The sequence below is a fragment of the Lonchura striata genome, chromosome 13 (genome assembly GCF_046129695.1).
Source record: "Lonchura striata isolate bLonStr1 chromosome 13, bLonStr1.mat, whole genome shotgun sequence".
In the NCBI taxonomy this organism is placed as follows: Eukaryota; Metazoa; Chordata; class Aves; order Passeriformes; family Estrildidae; genus Lonchura; species Lonchura striata.
The window spans coordinates 11,996,290-12,018,489 of record NC_134615.1 but is presented as its reverse complement, the minus strand read 5'-3'; positions in this window follow the sequence as shown (position 1 = coordinate 12,018,489).

Genomic DNA, 22,200 nt, shown 5'->3' with positions numbered 1-22,200 from the left:
ACTGGGGGATCCTAGCATTCTAAATGTCAGGCTGAAAGTTCTACTGAATCAAACTTCTTACCGTGCTTATTTAGGAAATGGCAATCTAATTTGGCTGGCATGAACACATTGAAGATTATTCCAAAAGAGTACACAAAAAATCAAGGTGATTTTTTTTATTTGTTCCCATTTATCTTTTTTATCTTCCCATTAGGCTACACTTCTACCCTTAAAAATTGATGTTGCAACTTGATAGCAAAAGGAAAACTTTCAGAGATTTACATTGTTTAGTGCTAAAGGATGTTGAATATTTGGGAGGACTACAAAGTATTTTCATTTAACCTTAGTTAAAATTAGGCTGTTGTACTTCTAAATAGTACACCTCTCCAGGTATGCTTCTAATTCGTGCTTATCACCTCGTTGTGCAGCAGAATTTGCTGTGACCTGCTTCCTCTAATTGAATGGGAGCTCTATTCGATCGCCCTGTCCTTTAATTTAGCTCTCCCACCTAGAACAATGGGTGATTAACACAAGTCAAAACAAGAGCATAAAGGAAAAAGGCAGCACAACCCGCCTTGGTGCAGCTGCTCGACTCCAGTGCTTGCCTGCTGTGCAGCAGCATGTTCCGGTCACTGCCAAGCCTTGATCTTCTCTCCCTGTGTCACTTCTCCAAGGATCCAGCCTTTAAGCAGCACAGATCACACAATCATACATTGTTGGAGAACTTCAGTGTCACTTCTAAGCAATACAGATTCTGCAACTTGAAATAAAAGTGAATTAAACAGAAATACACACGGTGTTTTAAATATTGTTTTTGTTTAAGTTTTTAAATTCAGATTGCTGCTTCTGTTGCCACCAATGCTCTCTTTTCCTTTAAGTTATTGAAATGCTTCTCCATCTATTTGTCAGATAATTCAGTTTTAACGTTCTGGGTTCTTTCTTTTTCATCTTGGTCCTTATGCCAGCATAATAGCTCATCAAACTATACCTTACTGAGATCAGAATCTCATTTTGAAATCTCATTTTAAGAGGTCTGCATCTTGATTCTGGAAATTATACTTTAACTGCATGTAATTCCTAGAAAGTTGTTTTGATGTAGTTCATTCTGGTGCTGACCTAAAGGAAATAATAGCAATGAAGTGAAATGCAATTATTTGAATGACTTTGAATCAGGCTCATGAAAGTGCACGTCAAGTAATAGCGTTGATAGTGACTTTTTCCAAAAAATGGAAAAAAATATTTCAGAGGGATGAAGCCATTAAACTGAGCAGAATTTCCTTTAAAAAACTTATAAAGTTTATAAAAGATAATTAAGAAAAAGCACATTTAAATTGATAGAAACTACAAAAGGTTGTAAGCAGCTGTCCAGGTGCCTCTGCAGATCTCTGCATAGACAACATGGTGCAGCCTGTCCCGCAAACTTTACAATCGCAGTCGTGCAAAGATTTAAGCACTAACTCTGTTGCACTTCTGAATAACAAAGATATTAAAGCTATCAGCAAAGACAGTGTGCTGCTTTTAAAGTGTGCTGGATAAATGTCATGGTTTCCATTCCAGTCTCTGAGAGAGCACATGGTGCTGTTACTCAGGCCCAGCCCAAGCACCACGAAGGACAGTAAATGTCTTTTCCTTGCATTCGTAATCTTTGCACCAAACCCTTGATTTTTCTCTCAAAACCTGACAGGCACATTCATAGATATATAATATGACTCCTTAAAAAAAACCCAAAACTCTTTCATCTCTGTAGACAAATCACCAGGTTTCTGAAAGGACAGGGTTCCTTGATAGTCCCTACTTAAAATGAGACTCTGCATACCTGCTACAATTCAGTGTTTAGAAAACAAACAGATAGGGTTAGATCCAAACAAAGGATTCATTTTAATAGTAAACATATTTAAGAGGGTGCCTGCCTAAATGTGAATTGTTTAGGGGATGGATTACCATTTTGCATACATTTTAGAGCTCTGAGAGAAGCCATTAACACCTCCAATTTATGAAAATGCAAGGATGATAAAGAAACAATAGGGGTGACAACATTGTGTAAACGACATTGATTCATTTCAGAACAGGGCTGTTAACTGCTGGAAATGAAGAAATAAATGGAACAATGGATAGATGCTTTTACCAGCTTGTCATTAATTAGCAGTGAGCACAATTCTTTTATTGTCCTTTCTGAAAAATACAAAATTGGTAGGAAAATACAAGCACTGAGCAAATAGATTACTCTGTGTCACTAGGCTGACATCTGCATTTTCTTTCTTCTCTAATATATTTTGGTTTTCAAATGATATCGAACTTTTAGCCTGGCAGCAAGCCCAAATTTTGCTTCCTTTGAAATTCCTAAAAAGATGTCTTCTCATCCTTGAAACCTTAATGCTTTATAAAAAGCATAACAAAAGCCATGATTTGCGAAAGGGTTAATAAATGTTAGTGAATCCCCCGTAACACAGCTTGGAAGCACAAACAACAGTTCAATGCACTATTCTGCTGACCTATTGCATCCGATCAACTGGGGTTTTATTTCTAGCAGTGCCAGCAGGTGGGAACTGACAACATGTTTCTTTGGAATCGTAAAGAAAGATCGTCTCAGATGGAGAATTAGCTGGAAGTAAGCAAGGTTGTTTGGCACAGATCTAAGCAGGGACAATGCTTGATTATGGCTATCACTCTCCAGCTTCTGTCAGAATGTTAAGTTTGCTTTCTTGAGGCCTGACATCTAACACATTTCTTTTTCTAATTAGTATCTGGTACTGTAAGATGCTGATATTTTACTGCATGTCAGATGTGCAGGGTTGAAATACATCACTGAAGTCACGCAGGTGTGGGTGCCAGGAATTAGTTTTTTACCTCTCATAGTGAATTCAAGGCATCTCTCCCCTTTAAAAAAAGCAGTGTAGATGGAGAAGTTAGTGTGGATAAGCCTCCAGTGCTGTTGCCCAAGAAAGGATGCACAGTGAAACAGAGAAATCAAACATCAGGGGCAAAGTACCCTGAGCACTGCTTCATTTTCATCAGCATATCCAGGCAATATCCTTTTCACAATTTCTTCCCCACCCTGGCATCAGGGCAAGGTGCTTCCCCTCTGCAGATGGAAGGGCACAGGGTGTTTAAAGGAGCAGCAGCCCTGCCCACACATGGAGGTGAATTAGTTAAGCTCAGCACTGTTAAAGATTTGCCATTTTGCAGCCCATATAAAGGCACTGCAGGTAAGGAGGAGTTGGGGGCTCTCACCTGGGTTGAGTCTCCCCCACAGCCTGGCAGGAGCTGCTGTGTGCCTGCAGGTGTGACTGCAAAGGAATGAGATCACAGGTACAAATCCAGCAGAAACCTGCTCCACTTCCCTGCAAAACTCTGGGATGATTTGCTCCATGGCTAAGAGTGTGAGTGTGTCTGTGTGTAGGGGGTTTTTTGGAGGGACGATGTTAAGTAGTATTTTTCAGGCTGACACCACAAGCACTAGCTCATAAAACACTTCAGCATCCTGAGGTGAAGCTGAGAGTGGTTTCTCACCTTAAATTTACATAACAGCTTTCATCAGAAATTAATTTCTTGTAGGAGAGGGCTCTTCAGCCAGTAACAAGTAGGTCTGAATCTCTTGGTTTTGTTGCACAAAAAGAAAATAAAAGGTTTATTTTTCAGAAGAGGAAGGCTAATTTTTCTTGCTAAAGTGAAGCAATTTTTTAGGTATTGGCTGAGCAAGTCATAAAAAATATTTAGGAAAAATTTTGCCAATTTAATTTCTATCTTCTGTTCAAAAGTTTCTTGAGCCTGTGTGCTTTTAAGACTGAGTCTATCCAAATTTTAGTGACTTTTCCCCTAGAGAAAACAGAGATAATTATTTTGTAAAGCTATCAGCCTTAGTGATATAGGTCCTGGTGTTCCGAAGGCATTTACAGTAATTTGGGGTACTTGCAGTATTCCAAGTCAAACTGGTAATCACCCACCCCATGCAAACAGTCAAGCAGCACCTTGCTCCAAGCTTTCCACAGTGCTTGATCTCTGAAGAGTTGCTCATGGTTTGCAGAGCAAATAAAAGTGTTTAATGAAACTTTCTTGAATGGAACTCTGTACCCCAATACTTTCTTTGAAGACAGTCTTGCAGCAATGCAAGTCTTTTGCTCTTTGGGAAAAGATAACCCAAACTGTTTTCAGCATCAAAGTTAAGGAGCCCTTTATTTGTTGCATCTATAATTTGTATATCTACAATTATTTTATCATATATGTTCAACTTCCTTTCTTTGTTTGGCAGGAAGGGCCTCCCTTTTACAAATGCATCCAACTCCCTCTGCTCCTAGATGAACTGTTTCTCCAACAAGATTTAATTTCTGGTACCAGGTTAACAAAAAAATGGGACTTAAGGCTATAAGGTTGAAAAAAGGTGTTTAGCAAAATTTCCTCATACCTATAGCAGAGATTCTTCTTCATCTGTGAAAGTCATTGAGGCTCCTTGAGGGTTCCTAGAATTATCTGTACAGAAGAAAACAATTGTAAAGGTCTTATTGTGGTGGAGCAGTGAAGCACATGATTTACTCTCAGGCTGCAAGCAGTCCCATTGATTTCAGAAACTAGTGACATGCAGAAGGTTAAACATGTGCTTTGCTGGGCTGGGGCCAAACCTGGTATCATTCTTCTGAATAGTTTAAAGAAATTTCTGTTATTAAAAATAAAAACCAGCAAAAACAAACTGTTATAAAGATTTGAAGATTTGTTGTATTTTGAGTCAGGACATAAAAGAACCAACTCTGTCTCAAAAATAAACCAGTTATTTTTGCAAACACAGTAGGATTTTTTGGCTCTGTTGCTGCTGTAGCACAGCAGGGTCCCAGTGCACCATCCCTGCATGGCCAGACAAGTACTGTGGTGATATTAACTTTCCTTCCTAGGCTGCCTGTTCAGTGGGATTTACCCTTCAGAGGACAGTTGTAGAAAACATTCCATGCAATGGAGCTGCAATGTCCAATACAGGATGGAGATTTTAAGGGCATCACAACTGATTTTGGATTCTGAGTAGGTGCAATTGAACATCTTCCATGAGATTCATGCTAAACTCAGGTTTGAGGAATATGTTATTTCTGAGTTGTTTATTCTCTGCTATATTCTCAGAGGAAAATTGTTTTGTGCCAGTGGAATGATATGCCATATATATTATGTGTGGAACTTTGAAGTTTTCTACAGAATTAAAATTCTAGTTCTGAGTGAGCTATAGAACTTATGCTTTGACTAGAAAGAAACCACCAAACTTCTAAAAGTATATCCATAAAAGGGAAAATTAAGTAAGGTAATGAGCTGTCTTTGTTTATCCCTTTAATTTCTGTTTCAGTGTACTCTTTTACCTTGACTATAACTCATAAGCACTAATAGTCTTTATAGTTAATTCACCATCTTTAATTTCTTTTGAATTTATCTTGGTGAGGTTTCTCCCATACTGACTCACTCCTAATTTCTATGAGGATCTGAAAGGAAAAGTGTAATATATAAAGATCAAGTGACATTTTCATTCTGTACTTCATTGCTGTGCATTCATCAGTTCTATGTCAGCAATACTTGGGCAGTATGAGACTCTTCTGAGAAACCAAACAGTGCAACTCCACTAATTCCTGCCTGGGTCCTCTTCCCTTTGCTGAGAAATTAATGTCCTGTAACTACCTGCATACAGTAAGCATGGCAGGTTGGGCCAGGATTTTGGGCTATTTGCTGCTTCTCTTCTGTAATAAGTTTGTTTAGTGTGATATTGAGGAGGTACTTCAGGCTGTGAAAAATGTTTGAGGGGATAATCCCAAAATAAAGAGATCTTAGTGATGGAGTGAGGCAGTCACTCCCTCAGCTGTTTTTCATACTAAACAGTGCAAATGAATTAAAAGTATTTGTAAATGAAGTTACTAAGGAATAGCTTCTGAAACAACTGCTTTCAGGAGTAATGTCCCTGCTGGCACACCAGAGCTGAGATTTGCTAATTTCTAGTGAGAATCACACATGTCTGAACTTGTCAAGGGCTTGTTTCCATAACATGAACATTCTGGATGAATACCAGAACATTGCCAATTTTCAAAGAGCCTCTCCTCTACTTGCTTTGATTTTCTCATTGGAGCACAGAACTTCCAATGTCATATCCAGTTAATACAGGGATGGAGAAAAAAACAAGGGGAAAACAAACATTCAAAGGGCCCTGTTGAATTTTTCATGATGGAAAAGGGAAAAAAATAACAATGCCTGACATTTTCCAATCTATGAAATAAAGGAAAAGAGTTCTGAAAGTTTTGGACATATTTACATTCAGACACTTAGAGTTTTATTCATGTCCTTTAACTGCAACCAAAAAAGGATCTTGTACAGTTTAGTACCTCTTTATGGGCGACATTGATTTAAAACACTCCATAAGGGGCACAGTACTGCAGGATCAATTAAAAGTAAATGCAGTCATGAAAGTTACATGAAGTACTGTCTGCCAGAGCCTTGCAGACACTGTTCTTCATACAGCAACTTGCCACCTTAGCTAGACAGAAAAAATAGATGTAGTTATAGATGGAGCTAATTTCATATTAATCAGTGGCCTTGTGACAGGAAAGCAGAAGTCCCTGACCAAACCAAGTCTTCACAGATAAAAATCTTATTCAATTTTAAGAGGGTTTTAACTTTGTTTGTTGAAACATTCAGTCATCTCTTCCAGAAGAACCCCAAACAGATTGGCTGGCTGTCAGATTTCACCAAACAGGTTCCTAAAACATTATTGCTAATCACTAGATTTGTTATGTAGTGATCAGAAAATCAACAGAAACAAAACAAAATCCAAACTCACCTTAGTGAGCTTGGCTCTGCTAGTTCCAACCTCCTTTGCTTATGACCTTAAATATAAATGAGTGTGAATTAGACCAGGTGTTAGATGGGAAGCATTGCATGATCTTCTGTGAGGAAAAGCACTCATGGTGAGTTTTCCCTTGCCCCTGAATGAAAAGCCAGCTTTGCTGAGCTCAGGAGCTGCACTAATTTGTCTTTCCAGCATAATGCCCAAAAGGTAGCAAGTAGGAAACAGGGACTGTCTCCATCCTAGCCCAGCTGACCACAAGGAAACTCCCATGGTGTAGACCAGGGTGCATTTTTAACCACAGAGTTTTTTTCTAGAACACTCCCCCAATAATATAGCAGTACGAAACCCATTACAAGTTTTTTCAGCAAAAGTAACTTGTCTTCTTCCTTTTGCCCAAAGGGCTGCCTACGTGAAAAAAGGACATTGCTTTATAATTAACCACAGGGCCTCCTGTGGCCCCTGTAATATTAATTTTTTTTTGGTATATATTAACATTTGAATGAAACAGGAAATCTATATTAGATAATGCACAAGATTGCCATTAGTTTTTGAAAGATGAGCTTTTAGAATTTATGTACTCCTTATCCTGACATAACATTTTTTTCCTAATCTAAGGTCTTATCTGTGCAGAAAGTGAAGACCAATTTACATAATTTCTATGCAGATGCTTCTTTGCCCAAACTTTCAAATCAGTATGTATGTTTTAGAGACATGAAAACACTTTCTTTACTTAGCCTCCCACATAAGATTTTATTGATTAATAAAATCTTTCTTTTAGTCTCTCCAATGGTAGATGAAAGGGAAAACTGGATTTCTGAAGAATTAATGTTGGTTAACATGGATATCATTCCTTGCCTACTCACCAAGCTCTGATCTGCCAATATTACTATTGACATTTCATCATGACTCTTTCATCCTTTTCTTGAGAACATAAGAGAATCTGTGAAATGCCAGCTTGTTGGCAAGCTGTTGATTATACACATTCAGATAGTTTTTATTTCTTGCTCTTTTTCAACTTGACAAGACAAGTTACAGCTGTGTCAGTCTATCAATTTGACATTGCTTTCTCCAATGAAATTTAGTGGAAGTTTTGGACATCTTTTGGCAAGAGTGACAATTTTTGTCCAGACAGGCACTGGCCAAACAGACTTGGCTGTAAATAACAAACTAAAGTATTGTGTTCAGTTACCAAGTGACAGAGTTGTTTCTCTTATATTTATAATTATGTGGTTATGGTTTCAAAATTATCTAATTACTTAAGATAATTAAAAAAAACTAAACAGAAACCTACAAAAAAAATTAATGTTTAATACCAATCTGATTTGGGGAAAATGCTTCATTGACCTCACATGTGAGGCTTGATTTAACATAAAGACACCCCAGCTGGGTACTCTGGTAGAGTAAGAGCAGCAGCATTTCAGTCTGACATCCTCTACCAGCTCCAGCCATGTTCAGTCATCAGTGCTCTAAGGAAAGCAAATTGTACCTCAAAAGGGAAACTGTATTTTCTCCTGCACTGCAGGCAACCAGCAGACCACCTTGGAATGGGATGCATATACTGTGTCAGGGAGAAACAGTAACAAACACTCCTTTCAGTCACACCACCCCCTAGCTACAACAACAAGCTGTGTAGCCAAGAACTCATATTACAATTTATTTTTAATACCAGGTTTATCCTGATTTCAGGCATAGAGTTCTTTTCAGAAATTACATTAAACATTCATTTTTTAACCAAGTGATAGCTATACAGAAATAATTTTGTCTCCCTTTGAGATTTTGTACATTATTTGAGTGATGCATGATAAAGCCAAAGAAGAAGGTGAGCTGAGGACTTCAAAATTTTTTTGCGTTCTAGGAATTTTTTTTTTTTTTTTAATTGAGAAGAAGGGAAAGGCTGATGGCTTGGGCACTTAAAATAAGATTTTGATTCTGGGGAAGAGTAGTCCCAAAAGAGATCTCACATAGGCAAACTTAAACCACTTCAGAAGTGTTGAAATGCTCTAGATAATCTTTTTTTCCCCATCCTGATCAAGTAAAACATCATCATTATGTGTATGTGCACATTTGGGTGAGAGAAGAAGGATGTCTTTACTTAGTATTAATATATTTGCAGCATGTGGTGTCTTAATTCCACCTGCCCAAATGAGCATAAAAAATGGAAATATTTTCTATTAACTACACTTCTACTGTGATAGAATTAAAATATAGTGTATATCTTAGTCTATATTTTAGAATATAGTATATATTATTTTAAAAACTGAGTTTAGCAGAGTAATAAAAAGAGTTTCTGGGTAAGTTTCTGGGTTACAAAGAGTTACCATAAATATTACATACTGTGCTAAAGGAGCAGTTATGAAGTGATGCTCTGGCATTCTTAAATTAGTCTTGTGCTTACTAGTGTTTGGAGATGCAGCATGAGTTTTGTGATGAGTTTTGTGATCAGCTGAAGGACTGATTGGTGCAGCATAGATCAAATCATATATTTTAGAGTCTGATATTCCGTAGATCCAAATTTGTGAATAGGTACTTAAATTGTCTATGAAAAGTACTTTTTTAGTAGTAATGGTGTTAGAAATATTAGAAATACTTAGAAGTAGTGACCATATTGTTGTCCAGGTGCATGTAGAGCAAGTAGGCAGGAAAAAAGGAGTGATCTGTGGTGCTGCAGGCTTTATATCCTCTGCTGAGCAGCCCTCCATGAAAGGTGATTCTGATGATATAATTAGGTAATTCATAGCACAGTACAGATTTAGACTTGGTTATAGTGTGAATTTATCTGGATTGCTGTATCTTTGCTGGCATACAGCTTTATTTTCAGCCTAATTTTTTTGGTGGCTTTAGCTTGGCACAATTAATTAAAAATCTGGTGAATATAAAAGACCAGCAAGTCCAACTATCAGTCGAAGTGACATATCAAATTAATGCCATATGACAACAACAGTTCTGTAAATTTGACCTGATTTGCCTCTGAAGTAGTTTATGCCAAAAATACTTTAATACAGACACATACCAAACATTTTTATCAAGCCCACAAGCAATTTATCCTTAAGTCTTAGTGTAGGAAAACTATTTGGAATTAATAGGAAGTTTTGCTCAATAAAGAGTCTAGTTTTGGCTGCCAAACCAGCCAGCTCCAGAATCAAATTTTTAACATTTAGTATAATATATTATCATATTACTCTACTACTGATATCAGTAATGTTAAGGATAGTCCTTAATTTCCTTCTCTTTTATTAGGAGTAGGGAATATTTGTAATTGCTTTACACAGGTAGAAACTTGAGGGCATGCATCAACTTGCAGTGAAAGTGCATTAACTCTTGGGCCAAAATTCTCATTTAAGAGCAAAATGGCTCTAAATCTTTTTTCAAGTGACATTTCCATGTGTCTCTTAGAATACTTGATTCCTACTAAGGGAAAACATTTTTTAATGAAGCGGAATGAGTGCCATCACAAAATTGGTACATTTTTTTCATGGAAGCTATAAAAATGCACACAAAGTTACATACGATCATTAATGAAAAAAGTAATTTTCTGTCCCTAATGCCAGACTTTGTACTTGACAAGAAAGAGGGAGAAATCTGGCATATTAAAACAATTGAAAAAATATTTATATTGAAAAATATAAAATTATACTACAAGATTCATTTTCATACATTGTATGATTTAATTATCCTAACAAAGAAAATAAAAAATAGGTTTATACCTTTTTTTTTTTAGTCCACATGCTGAAAGAAAGAAGCAGGGATCATTTGGCAGATATTTTAGATTATTTGCTTTAAAGTTGGGTTTTGAGCTTGTTTTTAACTGGGAACTATAATGAATAAGAAACAGTTGTTTCTCTGTGTCTTTTCCTGGAGGATCCCTTTGTCTCAAGAGGACTAGAAAGGAATCTTTCACAAAGATTTTCTCTCAGTTGTGGTATTGCTGATGTCAAGCATGCAAAAACCATGACTCAGCACTCCAAAAGTCACGAGACTACAAAAAAAAAAAAATCTTTTAAAATAGCTACATGATTCTCTTATTTAAATCTTTGTGGTAAACTGATGGCACATTTTTATACTTTTTCTGCAAATTAAAATCTTATTTTTCAAAACAAAAGAAGAAAAAAGAAGAAACGGCTGAATTTTCGCAAAAACTTGGATGACTCCCAGACATGGGGTTCTGAAGAACAGCTGAAGCATTACAAACATTGCAATATAATTGCAGGTGTTGGAAATGAGGCATTTGTTTGTAAGAACTTTGATCTAAATTTTAGTAAATAAAAACAATTGGGCAAAAACCTGATTGAAAGAAGCGCAGAGAAACCTTCCTCTGCATTTCAGAGGATCAGGCTGCTGCAATACCTTTTATTCTGCAGTCCTTCCAACACAAATCCAGGAGAATAGGCCTCATGTCTTTAAGGTTAAATAAAAGCCATATAAACATCTGATTGCCAGACAGAAGATGCAGTCAGATAATGACAAATAACACTTGGATTTTGTCAAAAAAACGAACAGGCAAAGTAGTGCAGATGCTGCTGTTACAAAGATATAAGACATTTACCACAGTTTAAAAGACAAAGACTATTTGAATCTAAGAACATGGTTTCTGGCCAGAAAAAGCTACAATTATTTTTAAAAATGTCACCTCATTCCCATTCAGTGATCAGAGAAAATGGAAACATTTTAAGCAGTAATTGTAAACATCTGCAAAAGAAAAAACAAAAACATGACTAAGACAGAAATGAGCTGCCAGCATAAAGTATTGTGTGAACAAATCCACCGGAAAAACACCAGGTCTGTGGATGGATTCTATCTGGAATGTGGAAAAAAAATTGATGATCATAAAAAAGACTAGAATACACCAAAGATATTTTACTCTAAGTCAGTCTGGCTCTCTACGCCAATATCGAGGAATGTGGCTGCACTTGTGTTTCTGCAGCAGCTTTGGCCCCTGCTGCTTCTCCTGCCCTGTTCCAAGAGAAGCATTTGCACAGGCACAGGGAATTGGACTCAAACTGATCTAACAATTTTTTTCTTTCTTTTTCAGCTGGATCAGTTAAGAAAAAGTCAGTGGTGGTGCAGATGGTGATGACAGCTCATACAGAAATGCTGCTAGATTTCTAACCATTGCCTCGAAATACTGATTTCAAACTGCAGTGCTATAATGACAGCATAAATGAAGGTAAATCAGATCCTTATGGTTTTTAGAAAATGCTCTCTAAGGCATCTATAGATCTGTATCTCAGCACAGCATTTAAATGTGTTGAGTAACTTGTAGGATCCAGGGCTGTTTTGTAAGATGGGCTGTCTCCAACACGGAGTGACAGAAGAGAAAGTAAAGGTGTGAATCACCCAATTTTCAAGGTATAACTGTGCCTGTTAAAGATGAACTAATCATTGTAGAGATATAATACACTATGTCCTCTGGCACAAATGAGCATGTGCACGTTTTCTAAAATACAGCAGGTAGCCTGCATTGGCTCAAGTCATCTTTCCTAATGCCAAACATTACATCTGAACGCAGCTGTTCTGATTGAAAATGTTTTATCACCATCCTTTGGTAGAAGCTTGTAATTCCTCCAGTCCTACTAGCTGACCAGTTCATTTGAGCTATTCCTAATCTATCCCTTCCTGCAATGAAGGGAAATCAGACAGGTTGCAGGTAGCTCTGTGCTGGGCTCCAAGGGCAGTGGGCACGGGTGCCTTGGCCTTGCATTGCAGCATTGCTTCCCAGGCTGCAGCTTTCCCTGCCCACTCTCTGATCCAAGAGCTGATACTTAGTCACCTTCTTGTTTTCCCCCTTCCCTTTTGGTTTTTGGCTTTTTGTTTCATTTTTTAAACTGGAATAACCTGTGGCTTGAATTAACCACATTGCCATAGGAATGTCTGCCCTTGCAGCACTGGGGGAACAACACCTGCTGGCAAGGTAGATGTGATTCTTTGCTTGAGGAGCAATGCGAGTTTGAGTAAAAGGCAAACCATCAATTTAAATAAATAGCCCTACAATCTTCAGAGTTGACCAGAATACAGAATGAGAATAAGGACTTCTGGGAAGTGGAAGTTTCAGGAAGAGAATCTTACAGACTTTGCTGATTAGATCTCTAAAAAAACCTCTGAAATTATAAGAAAATAAAAGTCACTTGATGGCCATGACTTGTTTTAGTTCACACTCAGGCTGAATTACAGGAGACTGGAACCCTGAAGGAAGGCTGTTTGTGGAGGATGTTATGTGTTTAATATACTCTTAATATGTAAGTAGGTGGTATTTGTGGAGCTTTCTCTTTCCTGCTCAATATCTAGAAATCAGGTTTGTGGAGAAATGATGGCTCAATGCAGATTGCCTGCATTTGGGCGACAATTGAGTCTGTGCTCTATAAATCCCAGTTTCTTTAAACTCCTGAGCAATCAATGCCAAATGCTCATGAAAATCATCTTTTTTTTTAAGGAATTTTCTTGGAATATGGCACATGATTTCAGAAGATCTGTGATAAGTCTTTTTGAAGAAATTTGAAATATTTAATGTGAACTTTCAAACTGCATTTTTTTTGGCAGTTTTGTAATGGAGAACTGGCCAATGTTTTAGCCTCTGGCCAGGAAGACAGTAACAGTAGTTATATAATAAATCAGTAAAGAACAAGCTTCTGACATCCTCACAATGAACTAACTGCAAGCAAGCTAATATTTTCAGAGAAAGTTATTTAATTCTTTTTCATCTGGGTTGAAGAATGCAAAATGAACCCTCTTTCCAAGCTCTGGAATCCCCACTGTTGATAGGAGTTGATTTTGCATAAAGATTACATGTAAAATTAACATTTTTACATGTCTTTAAGTAAATTAGAACTTCCAAAGATGTCATGAGACTAGAAAATCTGTTTAAACTGGGATTATCATCCTGAATACCTGTAGACAATAAGAAAGGAAATAGTGTTCAAACCTATCATTATAACTAAGTACCAGCCCTCCAGGGTCATGTTGTGCTGCCTTCATCAAAGCCATAGGTCACAAGCCATGGCTTCTATGGTGCTTTCAGCCTGGCTTTAGGCTCCTGGTACAGGATCCAAATAGTTTGATGAAACTATAGGAAGTATTGAAGTGCTCTAAAATCACCCTGCTGATTCAAAAGTTATGAAATTTTGACTTTTTGCTTGAAGGCTTTATATGTGGCTAGAAACCACACATTTAATTTTAATCCTTTTTAAGTATTACTCATAATTTTAATCATAGAAGAAAAATCATAGAGCTGTCAAAAATACATGCACAGTATGCTTTTGCTGTTTTCATTGTCACTGTAAGCCTGTGACTAAGAATTAGTGATCATACCTAGTGAGGAATATTGGGCATAGCAGACCTGTTGTAAACAGTCATGGAACCACAGCTGCCTTAAGGATGTCCTTGTTTTCCTGCTGAGTCAATTAACCAGTCTAAAACTGTGTCCACTGCTCTGTCTCCTCCTGGTAGATTTGTTCACAACACATAAAATGTCAGAAAGTAGAAAAAGAAACTTCATAAGTATGAAGGTTAAAATTCTCCCATGGTCTTTGTATTTTGAGTATAACATGTATCAAACATTATTGCAGGCTTTTTTCCCAGCTTCCAAATATTTACATTGCTGAAGCTGATTTGAAGAAAAAGGAGTAGTTAAACACAAGTTGAATTTGTTGGTGCTATTATGTGTTTCTCCATTGTCTCTCCACTGTGAGCGCTGCTCTTATCAGATGGAAACCAGAAGAATGTTGGTTTTAATTGCTGATTGTAAATGTGACAACCTGTACTTTCAGCAGTGCTGTTTGTTAGCTTCAGGGAACAGAGCTACAGAGATATTAGAGGACAAAATAAGTTACCTGTATTCCTACATAGACTTCAGTAGGAGTCCCAGACACTGCCTGAGGTTACAACTTTTTTGGTTTTTGATCATTAAATTTATCTCTGCTTTATGAGCCAACTACTTTAGTGAAAATAAAATTAATCTGGATTAGCTGTGCACATCAGTGGTGTTGTTCAGACATACACTAGCCCAGTTAATATGAAGTTGTACCTGCTGGACAGAGCTGTTCCTAGGGCATTGTCACCTTTTAGACACAGTTTAGGAGCTCAGCTCAGTGAAGATTATGTATTGACTTCATATGCAGACACTTTGCTGAAAATATACAAAATTAATGAGATGGATTTTTTTTTTTTCTTTGGGGCCATGATGCACTTTTTTCCAGTAGAAGGGAAATTTTAAATCCTTCAATTCTGAAGAGTCAAAAGGACATTAGTCTTTGTTACTGGTTCAAAAATCTTGGGAGTAGAAAAAGTGACACTAATATACAACATTTTATTTTCAGTACTGCATCATAGCTTGTGTCTGAAGAGACAGACTTTTCTTTTACTCTCTTGGTTCATCTGCACTGGACTGCAGAAAAGGTTAATTCAAATAAGTGTCATTAACATACCTTTCAGTTGGCCAGTAACTGCCACAGCATCTCCTTTATCCTGACAATCTTTTGCCAGTTTCAGTGGGCAGTTTTAATTCAGAAGGGACTGAGGTTTTCAACTCTGAGCACTTTACAGAGTGCTAAATCCTGCATGAGACTCAACATCACCACAAGAGTGCATGTGAAAGTCCATCAGTCAGCACAGGGCTGTGCATGGAACCTCAGCATCTTCCCAACGATTCTCCAGGTGCACTTGGGGCTCCCAAGGTTTCTGCTGCTCCTGTTACTGATCCTCAGCTGTAGCAGACTCACCATTCTGCTTTTGCTTTAGAAAAGAAGGAAAATTACATTTCACAAACAAAGCTGACATCCAGCTGCAGAAAGACACAAAAAGTGTCCTTAGGTTTGCTTAGAACAAGACTAAGACTAGAGCTGACTGTGTTCTGATGCTACTGCAGTTGTTTGGGGGTTAATTTTAGTTTGTTTTGGTTCGCTTGTTGTTGGTTTGGGATTTTTTTTTTTTTTTAACAGTTAACTTTAAGGGGAAATAATTATAAAAGGTCTACGTGTTTCTTTTAAACACAGAATTTTTTCCACTCTGCCCCAAGTCTGACATTTTAATGACCTGCTTTGCTTTGCTTTTTACTGGCAGTGTATATTGAAGGAGTATTTTATGTACAGTTTTAACATTTGAACAACGCAGCTCCGTGTTCTGTTACTCTTTTATGTTGTGGATAATGTCTTTTAAGTTTTTATTTCTTTTAAGTGCTTACTAATTTGAGGGCATTTTTGCAAATACCTTTAAAAACTTTTAGATTAATTATCAGTAAGGGTTATTAATTTAAGAAGAGCAAGCAAAGTAAAGGGTGCATATATTTTCACTCAAATTACTATCCTAAATGACTCCATGGGGGGTTTCTTATAGGGGTCACTGAAAGGCAGAAAGGAATGTTTTTACTTCTTTGCTTTGTCACAAAAATTAGGTTACAAGGGCTATAAATGCAGGTAATACTTTTTATTACTAGATTTTCCTATGTAATGAATATAACATTTCTTCTTTTCCGATACCCACTGAATGTCTTAGTACTTAGCATGTTTACTCTTACCTTTAACAAGCTCTAAAGTTATTCCCCTTTAAAAGTCTTGCAAGAAAATTTGAAGGCAAGAAAGAAACCCTGTATGGTAGGATACCTGCTGAAGGTGGAAGATTGGAGGGGGACATTGTCTTGATTTCACTGATAACACCAGTCCTTGAGGTAGAGAGAAGTAAAAACCAAAACTGGAGAAGTCAAAAGTGGGAACCAGAAAGCCCAGAATTGTTTTTCAATGCAAAATACAAAATTGGTCACATATTTTCCTGCTATAAAACAAATTGCTCTGTGCCAGTCTGCCAGAACTCAGATTTACACTGTTCTCTAGTTCCAAAAGAGACCTGGGCTCAGTATTGCTTTGAGATTTGGGGCACGAAGTTAAGCTGGGGTGAGCAGCTCCCCTCGGCAGGGCTGTGCTGTCCCCAGCGGTGGCAGGGCTGGCAGGGCTGTCCCACCAGGGGAACCACCTCCTCCCCAGCTGGGCCCTTCAGGAGGGCATTGATATTCCCTGAAAGGCAAGGCAGCCACTCATCTGCAGCTCTGTAGGGCCGACCTACTTTGATCTCAGCCTCAGAAACAGAGTGATAGGGGATAAGAGTTCAAAGTATAAGAAGAAACTCAATATGCAAAGAATGTACCACATCTTAATAAGTAATGAGAGTTCCCTCCATTTGCTGCTATTGTAAGGAAAAATAGTTTAATATCTTTATGGGATTAGGGCTCCACGGTACCTTGCTAATGAGTGGCCAGAGCTATTAAGATTTTCCCTGTGTCTCCAGATAGGCTGACAAACATCACTAAACAATGGAGAGTCTAAGGCTGGCTATTAAGAGTTTGATCTGGTGAGTATTTTATTCATGTGGCTAACATGTTGAGGGTTTTTTTGTAGACCCTGTAGAGCAAATATACAATGTAAAATTTCTAGCTTTTCCTTACAAGAGACTAGAGGGTTAAGGAAATTACCTGTAATGAATGGCAGCTTTTTAACAAAGTTTTATCACAAATGACACTGGATTGTGAAGTGTTCACTATTCAGGCAACTGTGGATGAACAGGAGATTGAGAAATTACCAGTCAGGACAAAACTCTCTCTTTTTTACTGGTTTGCTCAGAACTGTGGAGATATCATTCACATGAACACTTAGCCTGCATAGCAATGGCAAATACCAGCAAATTTAGCTTTCATAAGTGTATTTGAGAAAGATTAGCACACACCATTCAGTTCAAGTTTTAGTTTTTAGGTTAGCTGCCTTTCATATTAATCAGCTTTGTTTTTTTCAGAGCTGCCTTTTCTGTGTAAGAGCAGTGGGTGAATGCCATGTTTAATAATCCCTTACATCCACTAATTCCTTTTGCAGCAATTGTGTAGTTTCCTGGAAAAAAAAAAAAAAAAGTAGAAATTAATGTTGTTTGTCCTTAATGTTCAAGAAAAGTTTATGTTTCAAGGAATTGCATTGCCCTTTCAGAACTATTCACTGTTCCTCAAAGGCCTTTCTATTTATTTTTCCAGGTCCTATAAGTATAAGTAGGATTTAAGATCAGCACAAGAAAGTTTTTCATTTGATCAGCTGAGGTGCTAATTGTGACAATGAAGTACAGCATACAAAGGATAGTGAGATATTTCACATGCAAACTCTGATTTCCTGAGTGTGATGGCAAGGGTTATTAGCAAGGATTTTCATCAGGTCCCTGTTGAAACCTCATTTCCTTAATTCACTTCTCCCAGCTGATAAACAGCCATGCCATATCTCTAGCATCAATCTGACTGCCCTGAAACAGGTTACTAAATTCTCTTTCTCACAGGGATTTCATTTTCCTTTTGGAAAATGTTTGAGAAGTATCAGAGGTTTGTACAATAGAGGCCAAGCATGAAAAACTTGTCAGTCATGCAAACATCACCCCATAAATGTCCCTAACAGCTCTTTCTTCTTTTCTATTTTGAGAAGAGAGTAGCTTTAATTAATTTATTGGTTGACATCTGTTTAACAGGCAGATGTGTGATGGGTTTCTGAACACACCTGGTCTATTTTTTAATGTAACCTCTAAAAAGATTTTGATCTTATTTTTAGCTTTAACCTTATAAAAATGTAACAGCACGAAGAATTCTTACAGTGACTAAACTTTTATTTTTCTTTAATTTTTTTAATTTAAATCCCAGTTTCAAAGGAATTTAGCTATGACCTGGATTTTAATTTTCTTGGGGATTTTACTAATACTTGAGGGGAGAAACCTGGTACATTTTCAGCATATTAAATACCTGTTTGTATCAAAGTAGTCATTAGATTTCTAATTGATTTGATTACAGTGCAGTGGTACAGCAAAGGGTATATATGGATATTTATCATCTTAGTTATGCTATCATTAGAATATGATTTCTGCATTTTCATTAGTGGGGCACACTACCTAAATATTGCTCAGTTTTGAAACCACTTTATTATCCTGTCATTGGTGCATTATTCAATTTTACATTAAAATTGTTTTCCTGGAGACCTAAGCTAGATTCAAATAAACTGTTCATTTTTGGCAACCAGGAAGAAATGGAGTCCTTGTAAAAATCAGACTTTGGAGTGAGGAAGTTGGCGATTTTTTTCATTAGTTTCATAGGGCTCATTGTTCCTATTCTGGAAACTTTATAGCTGCAATCACCTACGGCTAGAGTCTGATTTTTACTGAGGTGCTATAATAATTACACTAAGTACTTTCTGTTTGTTGCTGACAAACAACAATACTTGAATGTCACTTAAGGAAAATAGAAACTTTTATATTGTGGCTTAGTTTCCAAAACTTCATGGTTTGAGTTCTCAGAAATAAGTACAAGTTATTCATTAAGAAAAACCAAATCAAACAAAGAAAAATACCCTGGGTTTTGCCTATAACCAGGAGATCTCTCAAACTCTTAGGTACACTCACAGAGATGTGATAAAATATTTTGCTAAGAAACTTAAGTATGACTTACTGAGAACTGAAGGTTGACAAGTTTAAATACTGTAATAGCAAAACAAACAAACAAAAACCTTTCAGTTCACTTGTGGATTAGTAGTTAATACTCTGAAATCTGCAAGCTACGGCTATCTGTGCTGTTATAATCCAAAAGAAGAACTCTACTTCTTCTGTTTTTTCAAAGGAAGATCTTAATCACCTCTTTGTAAGCCACCAACCCCTTATTAAAAGTCTGGGCCCAATCCTCCTTTGAAAGCATGGCCTCAGCAAACTATGGGCTTTGATCCTAAATTGAGAACAACAGTACTGAAGGTAACAGTATGTGATTAAGGACTGCAAAATTTGAGCCACTGACATTAGTGAGACTAACTGCTCATGTGAGTAAAGAACAATTTCATAAGATTAAGCACCATTGTTATGTTTGGTAGTTGTATTCTTATTAACTCTTCCTCATTATTTATTCAGCTTAAATAAGCTGAGCAATATTAATGTGTTGTCAATATCAATATTTATCAGTGGTAACTAGACTAAAAATGACTGTAGTAATTTTCTTTTTCTTTTTAATTATTAAAATTTCTTTTTATAGAATAAATACTATATACTATAAAAAAAATTAATGGTGCAGTTGCTAGTCTTGCTCTTTGACATCATATTTTTTAATAACTTACTGACAGTCTGAATAATTAAACATAGTTTTCTATTAGCATTACATTGTTCTCACAGACATACAAATTGTTTTCCCGCTGTTCTAAATGTGTCCCAGTAAGAGGGACCTGGAGAGTTGGGCCCAGCCACCTGCTGGGGCCTGGCACAGGATGCTCCAGTCGAGAGAAGGAGATAATGGAACATTCTCCTCCAGTTCTTATGTACAATCAGGGGCAAAATTAATATAGCATTAACAGCTGGGCTGTTCATTGCGTTCTACAACCAAGCCAGAGTAAGAACTATTCTCCTAAGAGAATTCAGGTTGTCCCCATCCTGAGGAACTGGGGAGGTCTTTCAGATGACCCATAAATTCTCTCTGTAAGGACGTAGGTAGAAGTGCTACCCTGGAAGCTTTGGGATGGTAACATTTCTTTTGTGGGGAAAGTGTCTGAACTGGATTGGTAACTGTAACTTCAGCTTACCTGCAGAATGAGGCATTGTGGAAGCTCTGACGCTGAGGAACTAGAAATATCATTTTAGCATTTAAAGAAAAAAAAAGGCAGACATTTATCTTGCTTTACCTGAAATTTGTAAAAGCCTTGCAGTGGTATATCTCTGATTTCAGACTTTTGTGTTTGTCACAAATAGGAAATGTTGAAAGAACCTGGAGCTTAACAGCTTAGCTCTTTCCTTTGAGAGGAAATAGAATTAGAACCTGCATGTGCTTGGCTTATACTTCATAATACATTTTATTATTACAATTATAAATTAGGCCCCTGAGCACAAAAATACAGCATAACTAAGAACATGACTAACAAAGGTAAAGTGCTGCCTGCCCTAATATATTTTACCATCACAGAATACTAGAGACTGCCTCTCACTCTGGGCCCTCCTCTCCTAAGTGGGTCTGTTGGCACAGTATAACAGTGCTGTAACTAGTCTAGGACTTGAATCTGAGCCACTTTGGTTTCCATCCATTCATCACAACTGGAGAGTCTTGTGGGCTTTTGGCTGATTTTCACCTTCTACAGGTGGTGGAAGGCCAGCTGCAAATGTGCATGTTCTCATTAGCTGTGCAATAAGCCCTGAGCTTTTCGGTGCTGGTGATGGAGGAGAGATAATCTCGTGTGTGTGTGTGTGTGTGTGTGTGTGTGTGTGTGTGTGTGTGTGTGTGTGTGTGTGTGTGTGTGATTGCACATCCTTCCACGCTGCTATTCAGCAGTGCTGGGATTCAGTGTCAGACCTTTGCTTACCATTTTCCATAGGATCAGCTCTCAGAAAGCCTGTGTTAGTGCTGTAGTCCTGTTTCCTGGATATTATGCAGTTATCCAAATTTTTCAAAATGGGAGTAGTAATACTACCCTACCAACTTGTGCCTGATGACTGCAATCATGAATGTTTCTGAGGAGAGACAGTTATTTGAATCAAATTGGTTGTCTTCTTTGTAACTTCAGCTTATCTTGTGAAAATACTGTCAGAATAATATATGCTTCCTTTATAACCAAGAAGTTCTACTCTTGATCGATAGGACTTACTTTTCATTTGTCATCTTAATGAATTATTAGTCTTCCAGGGTTTTTTAGTACATTTCAGACTCTTTTTATGCAGCAGACAGCTGTGACAAGCTGAGATGGAAAACTAGCCTAAGCCCTGGTGCTAAATAAGGACTGTTAGTCTTAGATCTCACTGGGTGCTCCTTATTTATATAACTAAGGTGGAAGTATTTGGACTAATACCAGCTGCTATAGGCAGAAGTGATGCTGGAGAATGCCCTGGTGCTTGGGCTTGACACTGACACAGTGATTATGACTGGGAACTGGCTGTAGTGTAGCCCTGACAGGAGGATCCAGGGCTGGGAAGTATCTCCTCTACTAAAGGAAAGGTTCCAGCAGGATGGCAAAGAACCTTAGGGACTGGTATCCTCAGGAGGTTTCAGGGATGGGGTTTCAAAGCCACAGTATGTGACCTGTGTCCCTGCATGTCAGGGCTGTTGCTGCAAACCAACCCATGCATCTCTGGAGCTCCACAGAAACTGTAGTTCATGGGGGCTGGGATTGGGCTGCTATTCCAGCTGTGTGCAGCAAGAGTATCATCAGAAAATCAGAAAATGACACTTTTTCTGTTCAGTTTTTCTGCCTTTGAGTGACAACATTAAGTGCTTTTGCAGGGTTTTATCAAGTAAGTTTTTTCTTCCTTTTTGTTTTGTTTTTTTGGGTTTTTTTTGTGAGTTTACATTTACTTTGGGTGCTAATGAGAAAAATGAAGATTTCACATTCAGTAAGATGCTTTTGTTCCATAAACATTAACTATGCATGTTATAGCTGTCCTAGGGCAACCCTGAT